This window comes from Aotus nancymaae, unplaced genomic scaffold (genome assembly GCF_030222135.1).
Source record: "Aotus nancymaae isolate 86718 unplaced genomic scaffold, 86718_ANA_hifiasm-v0.15.2.pri h1tg000089l, whole genome shotgun sequence".
NCBI lineage: Eukaryota > Metazoa > Chordata > Mammalia > Primates > Aotidae > Aotus > Aotus nancymaae.
In genome coordinates this window covers 23,576,351-23,593,114 of record NW_026988504.1, presented here as the reverse complement: position 1 = coordinate 23,593,114, position 16,764 = coordinate 23,576,351, and the positions used below count along the sequence as shown (strand labels likewise).

Sequence of the window (16,764 nt, the reverse complement as noted above, 5' to 3'; positions counted from 1 at the left end):
CTTTGTTTGACTGTTGGTCATAAGATCCCCATTCAGGCCAGGTGCGGTGGCTGATGCCTGTAATCCTAGCACTTTGGGAGCCTGAGGTGGGCGGCTCATGAGGGCAAGAGATCAAGACCATTCTGGCCAACATGGTGAAACTCTGTCTCTACTAAAAATACAAAATTCTTGAGTTAATTTTTGTATTAAAAAATATATATATGGCCGGGCGCGGTGGCTCAAGCCTGTAATCCCAGCACTTTGGGAGGCCAAGGCGGGTGAATCACAAGGTCAAGAGATCGAGACCATCCTGGTCAACATGGTGAAACCCCATCTCTACTAAAAATACAAAAAATTAGCTGGGCGTGGTGGTGCGTGCCTGTAATCCCAGCTACTCGGGAGGCTGAGGCAGGAGAATTGCCTGAACCCAGGAGGCGGAGGTTGCAGTGAGCCGAGATCGTTCCATTGCACTCCAGCCTGGGTAACAAGAGCGAAACTCTGTCTCAAAAAAAAAAAATACAAAAATTAGCTGGGCATGGTGGCGAACACCTGTAGTCCCAGCTACTTGGGAGGCTGAGGCAGGAGAATCACTTGAACCCAGGAGTCAAAGGTTGCAGTGAGCAGAGATTGAGCCACTGCACTCCTGCCTGGTGACAAATCGAGGCTCCATCTCAAAAAAAAAAAAAAGGGGGGCTTCACGGAACAACTTCAACATGGTCTGTGAAAATAAAAGAAAAAAAAAGGGAGGGGAGTTCATTAAGTATTAATTTATATGATCACAAGGTTCCACGATAAGCTGTCTGCAAGCTGAGGAGCAAGGAGAGCCAGTTCATGTCCCAAAACTGAAGAACTTGGAGTGTAATGTTTCAGGGCATGAAGCATCCAGCATGGGAGAAAGATGTAGGATGGGAAGCTAGGCCCATCTCTCCTTTTCACATTTTTCTGCCTGCTTTATATTCCCTGGAAGCTGATTTGATTTTGCTTACCAGATTAAGGGTGGATCTGCCTTCCCCAGCCCACTGACTCAAATATTAATCTCTTTTGCTAACACCCACACAGACACACCCAGAATTAATACTTTGTATCCCTCAATCCAATCAAGTTGACATTCAGTATTAACCATCACAAGTCCACCTCTTGTCAACTTGAACCCATGCACATCTTCTGAGATCATACATAATCTTCAAATAAAGACAATAATGAGGTCATAATTATGCCTAATAGTGCAACTATCCTTTGTACAACTGGAAATGCACCAATCCCAGCCCAAATACTATTACATAAAGTTAACAATGCTTAAATGCTGATATGAAGTCAATAAATCTTATGTCACATGATAAAGGAAATAAAATGAGGATATTTTCTTAGTACAAGTGTATACACGCACAAACATGTTTTTAACAAAAGGAGGAAATACTCATGACAATTACATTCCTCATTTCTGCAGCTGGTCATGTGGTTATATCTAGTACTGATGACTACCTTCTTCTCCTACCCATTCTGTATTCCCTTTGCCTTCAGCAAGCACCTCAGCAGGTTGTGTTTTTTTTTTCCTGGTGGAGTGACACAAACCTTCATTCCTGAAGGGTCTGGACCATTTGTGGTCCTGCCTGGATGGGGCTGTTGTAGTTTCCCATTGACCTTAACCACAGGGCATGGTAATTCTAAGAGATGCCCTGATGGTTCTCCTGTATTCCATGCATACTCTTCCTTACCTCTATTATGGAGTAGTAAGTTGATTTTATCTTGATACTCCAGGCCAATCACCCCAGCCAACACTGGGACTCCCTTCTTAGCCTGTTGACTTAAAGGTAGGAGGAGCCCAAAGTGTCCAGGTGGCATCTTAACTTCTAGTTTAATGGAATCATTGTGTCTGTTGGTGGCAGCATTTCTCCCTCTGGAACTAAGACCTCTAGGCCAGCAGAACATAATTTTTTGGGGAAAAGGAAGCAAAAATTTTGCTAGTAGATCACTAGGGGTGATGGTGAGTGGTGCCACTCCCACTTCCACCCTTTATCCCTGGACTCATGAATCCTGGCTATGGGAAAAACAGTACCATATGTTGGATGCTGATTCAGGGCATACACAGCCTGCTGGAGAACTTTGCTCCAGCCCTGCAAAGTATTGTCCCCTAGTTGGTGTTGTAATTGTGACTTCAAAAGGCCATTCCACCATTCTATCAATCTATCTGCTTCAGGATGATGAGGAATATGGTAAGACCAGTGAATTCCATGAGCATGAGTCCACTGTCGCACTTCTTTAGACATAAAGTGGGTGCATTGGTCAGAGACAATGCTGTGTGGTATACCATGATGGTGGATAAGGTATTCCGTGAGTCCACAGATGGGGGTCTTGGCAGAAGCATTGGGTGCAAGATAGGCAAACTCATATCTGGAGTAAATGTCCATTCCAGTGAGGACAAACCTCTGCCCTTTCTATGATGGAAGAGGTCAAATATAATCAACCTGCCACCTGGTAGCTGGCTGATCACCCCAAGGAATGGTGTCATATTGAGGGCTCAGTGTTGGTCTCTGCTGCTGGAAAATTGGGCACTCAGCAGCAGCCATAGCCAGGTCAGCCTTGGTGAGTGGAAGTCCATGTTGCTGAGCCCATGTGTAACCTCCTTCCCTGCCACCATGGCCACTTTGTTCATGGGCCCATTGGACGATGACAGAGGTGGCTGGAGAAAGATACTGAGTGATGTCCACAGAACGGGTCATGCTATCAACTTGATTATTAAACTCCTCCTCTGCTGAGGTCACACATTGGTGAGCACTCACATGGGATACAAATATCTTCACGGTTTTTGGCCACTCAGAGAGGTCCATCCACATACCTCTTTCCCAAATTTCTTTGTGACCAATTTTCCAATCATGCTTCTTCCAAGTCCCTGACCATCCAGTCAACCATTGGCTACAGCCCATGAATCAGTATATAATCGCACATCTAGCCATTTCTCCTTCCCTGCAAAGTGCACAGTCAGGTACACCGCTCAAAGTTCTGCCCACTAAGATTTCCCTTTACCATTGTCCTTCAGGGATGTCCTAGAAATGGGCTGTGGTGCTACAGCTGTCCACTTTTGGGTGGTGCCTGCATATCTCGCAGAACTATCTGTGAATCAGGCCCTAGTCTTCTCTTCCTCTGTCAACTGATCATAGGGAACTCCCCAGGAGGCCATCGGTGCAGGTTTGGGTAGAGAAGGCAGGGTGGCAAGAGTAAAGACCAGGAGCATTTGAGCCACTTCCTCATGTAACTTACTTGTGCCTTCAGGACCAGCTTGAGCCTGATCATGTATATACCACTTCCATTTGATGATGGAATGCTGCTGTGCACAATCCACTTTATGGCTAGATGGGTCAGAAAGCACCCAGTTCATGATAAGCAGTTAAGGTCACATGGTGATTTCTTGACGCATAGTTAAATGTGCAGTTTCCACCAAAGCCCAGTAGCAGGCAAAAAGCTGTTTCTCAAAAGTGGAGTAGTTATCTGCAGAAGATGGTGGGGCCTTCCTCCAAAATCCTAGAGGCCTCTGCTGTGATTCACTTATGGGGGCCTGCCAAAGGCTCCACACAGCATCCCTCTCTGCCACTGACACCTCAAGCACCATTGGATCTGCCGGGTCACACAGCCCAGTGGCAGAGCAGCTTGCATAGCAGCCTGGACCTGTTGCAGAGCCTTCTCCTGTTCTGGACCCCACTTGAAACTGGCAGCCTTTCAGGTCACTCAATAAATAAGCTAGAGTAACACACCCAAATGAGGAATCAGTTGCCTCCAAAATCCAAATAAGGCCCACTAGGTGTTGTGCTTCTTTCTTGGTTGTAGGAGGGGCCAAATTAAGCAACTTATTCTTTACCTTAGAAGGAATATCTCCCAAGGCCCCACACCACTGGACCCCTAGAAATTTTACTGAGGTAGGCCGGGTGAAGTGGCTCACACCTATAATCTCAGCACTTTGAGAGGCTGAGGTGGGTGGATCACAGGCTCAAGAGATAGACACCATTCTGGCCAACATGGTGAAACCCTGTGTCTACTAAAATACAAAAAAAAAAAAAAGAAAAAAAGAAAGAAAAAATTAGCTGGGCATGGTGGCATACACCTGTAGCCCCAGCTATCTGGGAAGCTGAGGCAGGAGAATCACTTGAACCCAGGAGGTGGAAGTTGCAGTGAGCAGAGATTGCGCCACTGCACTCCAGCCTGGCGACAGAGGGAGACCCTGTGTCAAAAATAAATAAATAAATAAAAATAAATTTTACTGAGGTAGAAAGTCTCTGAGTTTCAGACTTAATTCCCATCCTGTGACATGCAAAGTTCTCACCAATAAGTCCAGTGTGTTTGCCACTTCTTGCTCACTGGATCCAATAAGCATGATGTCATCAATGTAATGACCAGTGTGATATCTTGCAGAAGCGAAAAGTGATCACGGTGTCTTCAAATAATATTATGACACAGCTGGAGAGTTGATATATCCCTCAGGTAGGACAGTAAAGGTATATTGCTGGCCTTGCCAGCTGAAAGCAAATTGCTTCTAGCGGGCCTTATTATGGACAGGAATGGAGAAAAACACATTTGCCAAGTCAATGGCTGCATACCAGATACCAGAAATGTGTTAATTTGCTCAAGCAATGAAACCACATCTGGTACAGCAGCTGCAATTGGAGTCACCACTTGGTTAAGCTTATGATAATACACTGTCATTCTCCAGGATCCATCTGTCTTCTGCACAGGCCAAATGGGAGAGTTGAACGGGGATGAGGTGCGTCTTTCAAGTCCTTGATGGTGGCACTAATCTCTGCAATCCCTCCAGGGATGTGATATTGTTTTTGATTTAGTATTTTTCTAGAAAGAGGCAGCTCTAATGGCTTCCATTTGGCCTTTCCCACCATAATAGCCCTCACCCTACCAGTCAGGGAGCCAATGTGGGGGTTCTGCCAGCTGCTAAGTATGCCTATGCCAATTATGCATTCTGGTACTGGGGAAATGACCACAGGATGAGTCTGGGGACCCACTGGACCCACTGTAAGTTGGACGTGAGCTAAAACTCCATCAATTACCTGACCTCCATAAGCCGTACTTTCACTGGAGGACCACAATGATGTTTTAGATCCCCTGTAATCAACATCAGCTCAGAGCCAGTGTCCAGTAGTCCCTGAAATGTCTGATCATTTCTCTTTACCCAGGGCACAGTTACCCTGGTAAAATGCTGGAGGTCTTCTTATGGAAGAATGGGAGAAAGATTCACTGGATAAATTGTTGGTAAACAGTTCGGCACTGTAGTTCACGCCTATAATCCCAACACTTTGGGAGGCTGGGGTGGGCAGATCACGAGGTCAAGGGATGGAGACAATCCTGGTCAACATGGTGAAACCCCATCTCTACTAAAAATACAAAAATTAGCTGGGCATGGTGGTGCGCACCTGTAGTCCCAGCTACTTGGGAGGCAGAAGCAGGAGAATTACTTGAACCCAGGAGGAGGAGGTTGCAGTGAGTCAAGATCGTGTTACTGCACTCCAGCCTGGTGAAAAAGAGAGACTCCACCTCAATCAATCAATTAATCGTCGGTAATGTAGTAGGGTCCTTCCTCAAGGGGATCTGGCCTCCCCTTCATTCAAGGATTTCTCGGTCTTTAAACTGGCTCTCAAGTCTGGAAACTGATTGAGAGGCCGTGATTCTTTGTTTTTATAATTAAAATTAGTCCTTGTCCATTTGACTTAGAAGCTTTCTGTTTGTATAAATTAAGTAGGAATGCAGTGGCTTCCTATCAATTTCACTTCTAGGAACACTATGATTAGCCAATGCCAGAGCTCTATACCAATCGACTATTCTGATTGCCACTTTGCTTTTTCTGCCACTTACTGTAACTACACCCACCTTGCCTTTGACGGTTGAGTGCTGCCCCTTAGCCCCTACTACCTCTGGATTCAATTGTTCCCATTGTATTTAAGTTGTGTAGTTGAGTGACTGCACCTCCCACTGTTAGATTTGACAAACAGAGAAGAGCAATTACAGGGCTCTTAAAAAATGCAGGTGCTGAGGCTCGACGCGGTGGCTCACGCCTGTAATCCCAGCACTCTGGGAGGCAAGATGGGTGGATCACGAGGTCAGGAGTTCAAGACCAGCCAGGCCAAAATGGTGAAACCCCATCTCTATTTAAAAAAAAAAAAAAATGCAGGTGCTACCCTCACAGCCCTAACAAATCTATTTCACAAGGCCCCAACAGATCCGACGCCCTCCGGGGTCACCTCCCGGACCCCTGCCCCTCCCGCCCAGCCCCCCGTCCCGCGCCGCCCCAGCCACTCGGTCCTCCGGGCGCACCCCGGGGCTTCGGAACCGGCGGTTCCCTCTGCGTTCCAGGCCCCTCGCCCCCTTCCCGGGCAGAAGCGGCTTCGCAGCGCCACACACGAAGCGGAGGGGCCCGTTTCCCAGGGCTCCGCCCAGGCCTCGAACCTGTGGGGGCGAGCGCTTCCTCCCCCCGGCTGCGCCGTCGCCTGTTCGATTCGAAAACTCGCCGGGCCAGACGGTCGAGAAACGGCGAGGGGGGCGGAGACGTAAGTAACTGTCTCCTTGCGCTCAGCGACACAAAAGATGTCATCACATGTCTGTAACACATAGAACGAAGCAAGTCCAGCAAGGTGACGTCGGGGGGTGGCAACACGGGTGCTCACCCAACAATTCTTTCAACGTTATGTGTGGGGAAAAAAAATGTGTAAAGAAATGTTGGAAGCCAGCTAGGTCAGGACTGAAAAAGAGGAGGGAGGGAGGGAGGGAGGGGGAGAGAGAGAGAGAAACAAGAGGAGGAGGGGAGGGGAGGGGAGAAAGAGGAGAGAAAGAGAGAGATGTTGGAAAGAAAAGCCTCCTAGAACTCTTCTTGTCTTTTTCGTTCTGGGCTTTTCCTATTGAAGGGCCTAGAAGCGGAAGGAGCTTTCCCACGATCCCAGGGATTATTAACAAGCGCTTTCCGGTTCCCTGGCAGGCGAGCCGGCGGGAAGAAAGGAGCTCGGCGCCTGTGGGGCGGGGCATGCAAATTTAAAATGGCTGTTTCGCCCGGGAGCTATGGGAGCAAAAAGAGAAAGTAAATATCCCCCGAAACTTGTAACGCTATTACTTACACGATGTTGCAAATTGTCACAAGGAGTACCGTGTGAAGGTAGGGAAGAGAGGGTTTCTTTTACTTGACGATGACTTTTCTTACCGTGAGCTGAGGGTGAGTGGACCAATGTGTCCTGTGGCCTGCGCGCCGGCCGCGCGCGTGACGTGTCGGCCTTTACGGCTGAGCGCTCTGCGTAGTGTCTGTTCTTGTCATTGTCTCGTCATAGAGGTATGCGTGGTGGCTGTTCTTGTCGTTGTCGGGGTGACAGCTGATACCCGTCCTCCGCCGGAGGACGGGCTGTCAGAGTCAGTCGATTTTTGGAGCCGGGTGAAGGAACGGGAGCTTCCTCCGTCCGCTCCGCGCATCGGCTTGGTATTGCGGTCCGTCCAGGGACGGTGTATCCCCTCGGGGAAAAGTGCGCTGTGCCTAACAACAGACGGTGAAAGTTGGCTTGGCTCGCGGAGCTGCCTTCGGTGCTTTTCCTGTGGTCTTTTCTGCTGTCTCGTTAGCGGACGCTGCTGTGCTTGTGCCTCGCTCTGCTTGGCGGTCAGCGAGCCTCTCCAGGGGAAGGGCTGCTGTGTTGTCCTGTTTGAGGCTTCAACCACGTATTGCTTGCTGGGAACCTGACACACCGAGAGAAGCTTCGGGGCGTGTTGCTAAGTTTCAAGACTCCCGCAGTTAAAACGTGAAGAAAGCCAAACAGTAACGTAGCAAGCAATTTGGTTTGGTCTTCACCGTTATCTGCGGTTACGGTTACTTCTGTTCTTGGGTGTTTTCCTCGCTCTCCTTTTTCTTCCAGACAAGTCTCGCTTTGTTGCCCGGGCTGGAGTGGAGGTGGCGCCATCTCCGCTCATTCTAACTTCCGGTTCCCGGGTTCAAGGCCATTCTCCCGCCTCAGCCTCCCCAGTACTTGGGACTACAGGCATGCACCACCACCACGCCCGGCTAACTTTTCTATTTTTCGCTGTTTATTTTTTTTGAGGGAGAATCTCGCTCTCTCCCCGAAGCTGGAGTCCAGTGTGGTGTCATCTTGGGTCACTGCAACCTCCACCTCCCGGGTTCAAGCTATTCTCCCGCCTCAGCCTCCCTAGTAGCTGGGACTGTACTCCTGCCTCAGCCTCCCTTAGTAGCTGGGACTATATTAGTAGCTGGCTAATTTTTGTGTTTTTACTACAGGCTGGGTGTCACCGTGTTCCTCAGGCTGCTCTTGAACTTCCGGGCTCAAGCCATCTACCCGCCTCAGCCTCTCAAAGCGCTGGGATTACAGGCGAGAGCCACCATGCCAGCCTCGGGAAGGTTTTCAAGAGCTCAGTTGCAGCCACGGTGTGATGATGTCTGCAGGCTATCCACGTGGGGACGGATGTCCAGAGTGCATTTGCTCAGGAGCCCGGAGCTCAGGGGAGGCCTTTGTCGGAGGGGTGGACTCGGGTGGTCAGTGAGAAACAGACCCACGAGCCCTGAGATGGGTGGGATTCCCCAGGGAGCAATGGGGTGAGAGGAGGAAAGTGGCCCATGGCACTGTCATGAGCATCTCTACATTCAAGGCAGGGAAATCAAGTGAAGGATGGAGAAGCAGCATCTGGAGAGGCAGAAGGAAAACCGTGGGACTTTAAAAGGCCACAAAACTGCAAGTGCCTGAAGCCAAGCAAAGTAAGGACTTGAGGAAGGGAACGGGAGCGGCCCTCAGCATCCAGGGACTGAGAGGCCAGAAGGAATTCAGACAGCCTGGAGAGGCGGGCTCCCAAGAGGTATTTCTAGGGGTGGCTAGAGAAGGGGACTGGAGATTTGGAGGACAGTTATCTCGACAGAGGGTGACAGTGCCAAGAAGGGTTCTCTCCAGAAAACGTAGACTTGAACAAGGACTGAGACGGCATTGGAGAACTTGCAGGAGACCAAGGGAGCCATCAGGAAAGCAACAAGAGGTGGCGGTCAGGTCCTCCTGTGACCTTGCGGACAGGCAGCCATAGACCACCCAGGATTAGCCCTTATTGGACACAAAAGGAAACTCCCAGGCTCTTAGGTGTGGGTAAAAGGAGGTTACCTCAGTCTCAGCAAGTATGTCTGTCTCAGAACCAGATTTCATGGCCCGGGTGCCAGGACTTCCTGAGGAGCGGAGTGAGGGTCTTGATGGTAGCAAGAGGCGTTATGGGCCGCTGGGACTTGGTGTGTGAAAGGCAAGAAGCGCACAGTTGTCGGGGAGGGGGTCCTCTGCCTCCCCGTAGGTTCTTGAGGCCACCGAAAACCAGCTGCACCCCCCCCGACCACATCCTTTCAGCATGCGCCACCCTTGGGGAAAGCCCCCTGTGAACTGTCAGGATGGTTGTTCTCATTTCCCCCGAAATTTGGAGGCCACTCTGAGGTCTAGTACAGCTCAGAGGTCTAGGGTAGCCAACTCCCCCTGATTGCCTGGGACTTTGCCAGTTTTAGTTCTGAAAGTCCCATATTCCAGGAAACCCCTCATCCCCTAGCAAACTGGGATGACTGGTTACCCCACTGGGAGCTCAGACCTCCTCCTTCACTAGTGAGTTTTGAGGTCACAGGGACCATCCTAAGTTGTGAGACGGAGGGCCTCCGGGCTCCTGCAAGAGTCTGCACTCTCCTACCTGCATCCTGTGCCCGAGGAGTGCAACATAAAATAGAAAGTGAAAAACACCATCTTGGCTATTGTAAATAATGATTTTATGAAGAAAAAAAAAGAAAGAAAGAAAGAAAAAGAGAAAAACACTGTGACAAGTGGAGAGAGAGGGAAGAAGAAAGAAAAAAGCTTCATATTTTACTGCATTTTTTCCCTTTCAACAGTGATGGTATCTCACTACGTTGCTCAGGCTGGTCTCAACCTCCCGGGCTGAGCTGATGCTCCCGCCTCAGCCTGCCTGAGTAGCTAGAACCACAGGTACACACCACCATGCCTGGCTAATTTTTAACTTATTGTTATTGTTACTACTATTATTTTTGTATAGTATCCCTATATTGTTCAGGCTGGTCTTGAATTGCTGGGCTCAGGTGATCTTCCCACCTTGCCCTCCCAAAGTGTTGGGATTGCAGGCATGAGCCGCCATCCCCAGCCTCCTCTATACGTCTTTTTGGTCCACTTTTTTTTTTTTTTTAACAATATTTATTATTATTTTTTTAAACTTATTTGTAGAGACGCGGGCATGCTATATTGCCTAAGCTGGTCTCAAACTCTTGGACTCAAGCACTCCGCCCACCTTGGCCTCCAAAAGTGCTGGAATTACAGGCATGAAACACCGTGCCTGGCCCTTATATACTTTCATAGTTCCATTTTTTTCACTTTGAAATCTTGGACCCGCTTGGCATTTATCTTGATGTACTGTGAATGAGCCATGATTGTAACACCGCACTCCAACCTGGACAACAGAGGGAAACCTTATCTCAAAAGAAAGATGGATAGATAGATAGATAGATAGATAGATACATACATACATACATACATACATACATACATACATACATACATGGGCCAGGCACAGTGGCTCACGTGGGAGGCTGAGATGGGTGTCTGCCATATTGTACTTTGCAGGATCATAGAATGGAGATGACAATGACAGGGTGGAGACTGGGATAAAGTGAAATGAGGGAAACCCTTGCTGAGATGGAAAAAAAAAAAAAAAAAAAGTAAGGGAGCACCAAAAGATTCAGCACTCCAGATAAATGTCTTGATTATCTAATAATTGCGATAAGATATATTGCATTGAACTATTATTTACTTTGATTACTGAAGGGTTCAGGAGAAACACCTTCTGAAATTCAGCCCTGGAGGACTGGCCTCACCCTAATCCTGGCTGTGGCTAATAATAATGCCCACCTCTTAAGGCTGTTGAGTGAATTAGAGCCCCTCAGCCCGAGGCTGGCATTGGGATGGGCACAGTTTATGTTTTTTGACCTGGTTGTTTGTTCAACAGGCATCCTGCAGGGGGAGCATGACTAGCTGAGTGTCACTCTCGGATCTATGATACCTTCTTGCTCTTCTGAAATCAAATAAAAGAGACATAAACTCCCAACTCCACTGTCGTGTTAGGAAGGAGGACGGGAAAGGTAAATGCAGAAGCTACAGACGGCAGTCTGTGTCTCAGAGAGACTTACCCAGCTTTGCTGGGGGCCTTGACGCCCGTCTTCCCCCGGAGCACCCGGCGGACACTCCAGTCCTCTGGTGCCCGGCCGCCCCGAGCCCGATCTTTCCCCTTCACGCCTGCCAGGGCCAATAGCCTCCGTCATTTCTTCGCTCCACAAAAGTTTATTGAGCGTCTTCAAATCTCCAGGCACCAGACTAGCGCGGGGAAACCGGGATAAGTGTTGATGAGGGTCTCAGCCCTCAGTGATGGGATTTCAGAAGGGGAGATAAAGGACTGCCCAGAAGGGTGGTGAGTGGAGTAGTTGATGGGAATAACGGGGTACGATGAACTACGTAGGAGGGCTGCCAGTCACATATGGAGGCGGGGAGTGCGGAGGGCCCTTAATGAAGGGAGGCTTCCCGGACGGGTGACACCCAAGCGGAGTCCTGACAACCTGCGTCAGGAATAGCCAGGCGAGGAGGAGGAGGAGGAGGAGGAGGAGGAGGAGGAGGAGGAGGAGGAGGAGGAGGAGAGAGGAAATTCGCGTCCCAAGAAAAGAGGCAGCTTTCCCTACACGGCACAGGACACGGTCCGTGCATAGATGCCACGGGAGGCGCAGGCGCTGGGGAGAATCCTTGCCGGGCCCTCGCCGTCCACGCGCCGCCTCCCTACAACCGGTATCTGATGGTCAGCCTCCTGCCTGGCAGAGGGGAATGAGCCCCTCGTCCAGCAGGTACGAGGCTGGTCTCCCCACCCGATGGTGACGAACTAAAGACCCAGCGCCGCCTGGTCTCCTCTTACGATGATGCCTTGCGACCTCGTCTTTGTCCAGGAAAACGTGGCCCGCTCTCCGCCGACAGGTCTTTTCCACAGACCCATCTCGCCTTCGCGCCCCCGGTCTCTTTCGGTTCTGTCTTTTGGCTGGATTGACACAAACAAGGGAGTCGCCCCCAGCGGAGCCCCGGCCCCTGACGCGGAGGCGGCCGGGGGCGGAGTCAAACGAGGTGATCACGCCTCCTGGGGGACAGGGCGGGGCATGCAAATTCGAAAGGAAAGCCCGGAAACGCGGGAATAGCGAGGGTATAAGATTTCTCTTTTAAAACGTGGAGAATAAAAAATGAGCCCGAGTGTGTAATGGCGTGAACAGCGATGTGGATGAGACAAAGAGAATGAGGCAAGGAGCGAGGCTGGGGCTCTCACCGCGACTGCAATGTGGATGACGGTGGGACGGTGACGGCGGGGACGGAGGCGACAGCATCGCTTCTCGGCCTTTTGGCTAAGATCAAGTGTAGTATCTGTTCTTATCAGTTTAATATCTGATACGTTCTCTATCCGAGGACAATATATTAAATGGATTTTTGGAGCAGGGAGATGGAATAGGAGCTTGCTCCGTCCACTCCACGCATCGACCTGGTATTGCAGTACTTCCAGGAACGGTGCACCCCCCTCGGGGGACATAACGCGTTTGCAAGATCAGAATAAACGTAGTGTCTTGAGGAACTGGTGACTCTGGTTCTTCCCGTCGCTTCGCTGATGATAGAGGTCTGTGACTGGTAGGAAGCATACTGCCATACGGACAGGGCCTTTGGGCTTTTCAACTTCAGTGCTTATTACAGTGGGTTTGGAAAGTTACGAACTGGCCTAAGGAAATGGTGTGCCAGTGGTGTTGCCCTGGCTGGGCTCAAGCCCAAAGTCTTTTTTTTTTCTTCTTCTTTTTGAGATGGATTTCTGCTCTTCTCGCCCAGGCTGGAGTGCAAAGATGCGATCTAGGCTCGCTGCAACCTCTGCTTCCCAGCTTCAAGCGATTATCCTGCCTCAGCCCCCCTCGTAGCTGGGATTACAGTCACGCCCGGCTGGCTAACTTGTGTATTCTTTGTAGAGGTATCGGGTTTCACCATGTCGGCCAGGCTGGTCTCGAACTCCCGACCTCAGGAGATCCACCCGCCTGGGCCTCCTAAAGTGCTGGGATTACAGGCGTCAGCCTGGACCCCCTCCCAAACTTCAGCCCCTGGAGTAGTTGGCACTTTAAGGCAGGCACCAACGTACCAGCTACAAACTTTCTTTTTGGCCCAGGAAAAACCGAGGCACCGCCAGTTTATTTATCGAGGAACACACAGGAGCAGAACTCGAGTTCAAACATTGTGCGCACATGTGCAATGACGGCCTTGACACCTATCTTCCCCCAGAGCACCTGGCAGACACCCTTGCCCTTTGGTGTCCTCCCACCCCAAGCCCGATCTTCCCCCTTCACCCCTGGCCCATAACTGCGTCCTCTCTGATTGACTCTGTTGTGCTCATCACGGCCTATCCGTCATTTCTTCCCTCCACAGAGGTTTACCGAGTGCCTTCAACTCGCCAGGCACCAGACTAGTGTGGGGAAAGGGGATAAGTGTTGATGAGGGTCCCAGCCCTCAGTGATGGGATTTCAGAGCCGGAGATAAAGGATTGCCCAGGAGGGTAGTAAGTGGAGTAGTTGATAGAAATAACGGAGTGCGGCTGGGCGTGGTGGCTCACGCCGGTAATCCAAGCACTTTGGAGGCCAAGGTGGGCGGATCACCTGAGGTCGGGAGTTCAAGACCAGCCTGACCAAGATGGTGAATCTTTCTCCCGTCTTTAAGAAAGAAAGAAAGGAAGAAAAAGAAAGGAGTGCCATAAAATACACAGGAGGGCTGCTAGTCACATACGGGGCATGAAGTAGCACTTCATGCTACCGATGCGTCTTCAGGCTCTATTCTAGGTATGTATGTCCTTTTAAGGATCAGCCACCAGCAGCTGCCTTGCAACCATGATGACAAATCTCTCCCGACTCTTTTGGGTCTCATCCTTGTGTCTATAAATTGCATCCCAACATGATAAGTGGAATTGTTCCCTTTGCTGACCCAATCTGTCACCCCTTCCAAACTCCAGGAATCTTGTCTGTCCTCAGCAAAACTCCCCCCTGCTTCTTTCTCTAAAGGCTGTCTTCAGGCCAGACGCAGTGGCTCATGCGTGTAATCCCAGCACTTTGGGAGTCCCAGCTGGGAGGATGGCTTGAGCCCAGGAGGCCACAGTGAGGCGAGATCACACCATTCCACTCCAGCCTAGGTGACAGAGCTGGAGCCCTGTCTGAACACAAAGCACAAAAGAAACAGACTAGGCAATGTAGTGGAACCCTGTTCATGGTGACAAATATCTGTACACCAGCTACTTCAGAGGCTGAGGCAGGAGGATCAGTGGAGCCTGGGAGGTGGATGCTGCAGCAAGCCCTGCACTGCACCTCCAGCCTTGGTGACAGAACCAGACCCCATCTCGAATAAATAAAAATAAAAGAACCAAAGGGTGGAAGCACAAGTGGGTCCCATTGAACTTCAAGCCTTCAAGCTACAGCCATAACTGGGCAGGTTGGACCAGCAGGCAGGAGCAGTTGCCATCTTGGCAGGGATTAATGACCCCGATCCATCCTCAGGAGGGGGTGGTGCTCGTATGCAGGGAGGGCAGGTGGAACATGCGTGGACTCTGGTGATCTGTTTGGGTGACACGTGTTACTCCCAGGTCTACCTGTGAAATGAATGGACAAGTGCAGGAACCCTGACCTGAGAAGGGTGTGGCCTCGAGGGGTACAGGCCCCTCAGGAATGAGAGTTTAGTTCACGGTACCAGGGAAACCACCAGGATCAGCAGAGGTGATAGCTGAGGGCCATGGGGGATTTGGAGGGGAGAGGACAGGAGACACAGGATGAGTACCAGGGCAGCCGTGTGACCAACTGCAAAAGAGGGACTGTCGTTATACCCACTCACTTTCTGTAGCTCTGTGCAGTACAACAGGGCAGGAGACAGAAGTAAATGGCAAGTAAAAGGGAGCCAGAAAATAACTGGAACAAACCCACACTTTCCTGATTGACATTGACAGTAATATACAGGCACAGGCAGGCACAGGCATCTTCTCTTCACCCGGTTTTGAAATCAGTCTCTCTGTTAGAGTACAAGGCCGTCTGAAGGTGCACAGTGACCATCAACATTTACCAAGCTTTGGGCAAAGGTTACGTGTCACCGTTGTTGCTTTAATCCGATACTGTTCTCTATTACATAATGTGCACAACCAATTTCCGGATTTTTATTAAAAGAGCATCTTCTGTGCTACATGCAAATATATGATTCGAGAAATTCTGACCCCTGGCTGTTAAAGTTTAAAAAGGGTTTCTTGGCCGGGCGCGGTGGCCCACGCCTGTAATCCCAGCACTTTGGGAGGCCGAGGCGGGTGGATCACGAGGTCAAGAGATCGAGACCATCCTGGTCAACATGGTGAAACCCCGTCTCTACTAAAAATACAAAAAATTAGCTGGGCATGGTGGCGCATGCCTGTAATCACAGCTACTCAGGAGGCTGAGGCAGGAGAATTGCCTGAACCCAGGAGGCGGAGGTTGCGGTGAGCCGAGATCGCGCCATTGCACTCCAGCCTGGGTAACAAGAGTGAAACTCCGTCTCAAAAAAAAAAAAATTATATATATATGTGGGATACACACACACACACACACACACACACACGCACGCACACACACACACACACACAAATATACAATGACACCAGATACCAAGAAATCAGTAACAGGTTTGATTATATGCAATGGCTACCCTCAACCCCTGCAACTTCCTGTCGAGTCAAGCTCCCTCTGACCTGCTTTCTGCATCTGCCTCTCCAGAAACAGGGCAGACACAGGATTGCCATATGTGTTTGCTTCCACTGTCTGCCCCTAATGGCACCAAGGACTCTGTTCCCAATAAGGACCCCACCGCCATGGGTCCCTACTACTTCTCCCTGGCACTGGCTCCACTTCTCTGTAGCTTGGACATGAGCATAACTTGTTGTCCATGAGGCACAGGAGGAGTAGCAGAGGCAGCCCTGCGACCAACTGCAGCAAGAAAGGCTGTCATTTGAGTCACTACCCTTTATGCAGCTCCATGCAGTACAAAAGAGCAGGAGAGAAGATCGGCAAGTCGAAGGAGAGGCAGAAAATTACCAGAACAAATGCACATATGTGACCATGGCCTTGGGTTTTCATTTCCTTATGAGCGCTCCTGTGTCATGTAAAATTTACATTGAGTGACCAGGGGCGGTGGGTCACGCCTATAATCCCAGCACTTTGGGAGGCTGAGGCAGGCAGATCACCTTAAGTCAGGAGTTCGAGACCAGCCTGGCCAACATGGAGACACCCCATCTCTACTAAAAATACAAAAAATTAGCCGGAGTTGGTGGTGCATGCCTGTAATTCCAGCTACTCAGGAGGCTGAGGCAGGAGAATTGCTTGAACCCAGGAGGCAGAGGTTGCAGTGAGCCGAGATCGTGCCATTGCACTCCAGCCTGGGCAACAAGAGTGAAACTCCATCAAAAACAAACAAATAAACAAAACAAACAAACAAAAAAACACCTGACACATTGAGCATCTATGCTTTCCTCCTGCTAACTATCTGATGTCAGTTTGATTCTCAGGCCCAGCAGGGACCCCCAAGAGGACAGAGGTAACGTTTTCCCTCCCTACAAAGTCATTGCCCACTCCCACCCTCACCTTCCGTCAACCACTGATCAGTATGTCTACAGAGTTCCCTTTCCTGGCATTTCACATAAAGGGAATCACACAGTCTGTGGTCT

At 50.1% G+C, this 16,764-nt stretch overlaps 1 non-coding gene across 1 annotated transcript; it reads left to right on the top strand.

Moving 5' to 3' along the window:
- The first annotated feature begins 12,395 nt into the window (after positions 1-12,395).
- Positions 12,396-12,586, top strand: LOC135271755 (U2 spliceosomal RNA). Its single transcript, XR_010339888.1, has one exon. It is a non-coding gene; the product is annotated as a U2 spliceosomal RNA (small nuclear RNA).
- Positions 12,587-16,764: the final 4,178 nt, after the last annotated feature.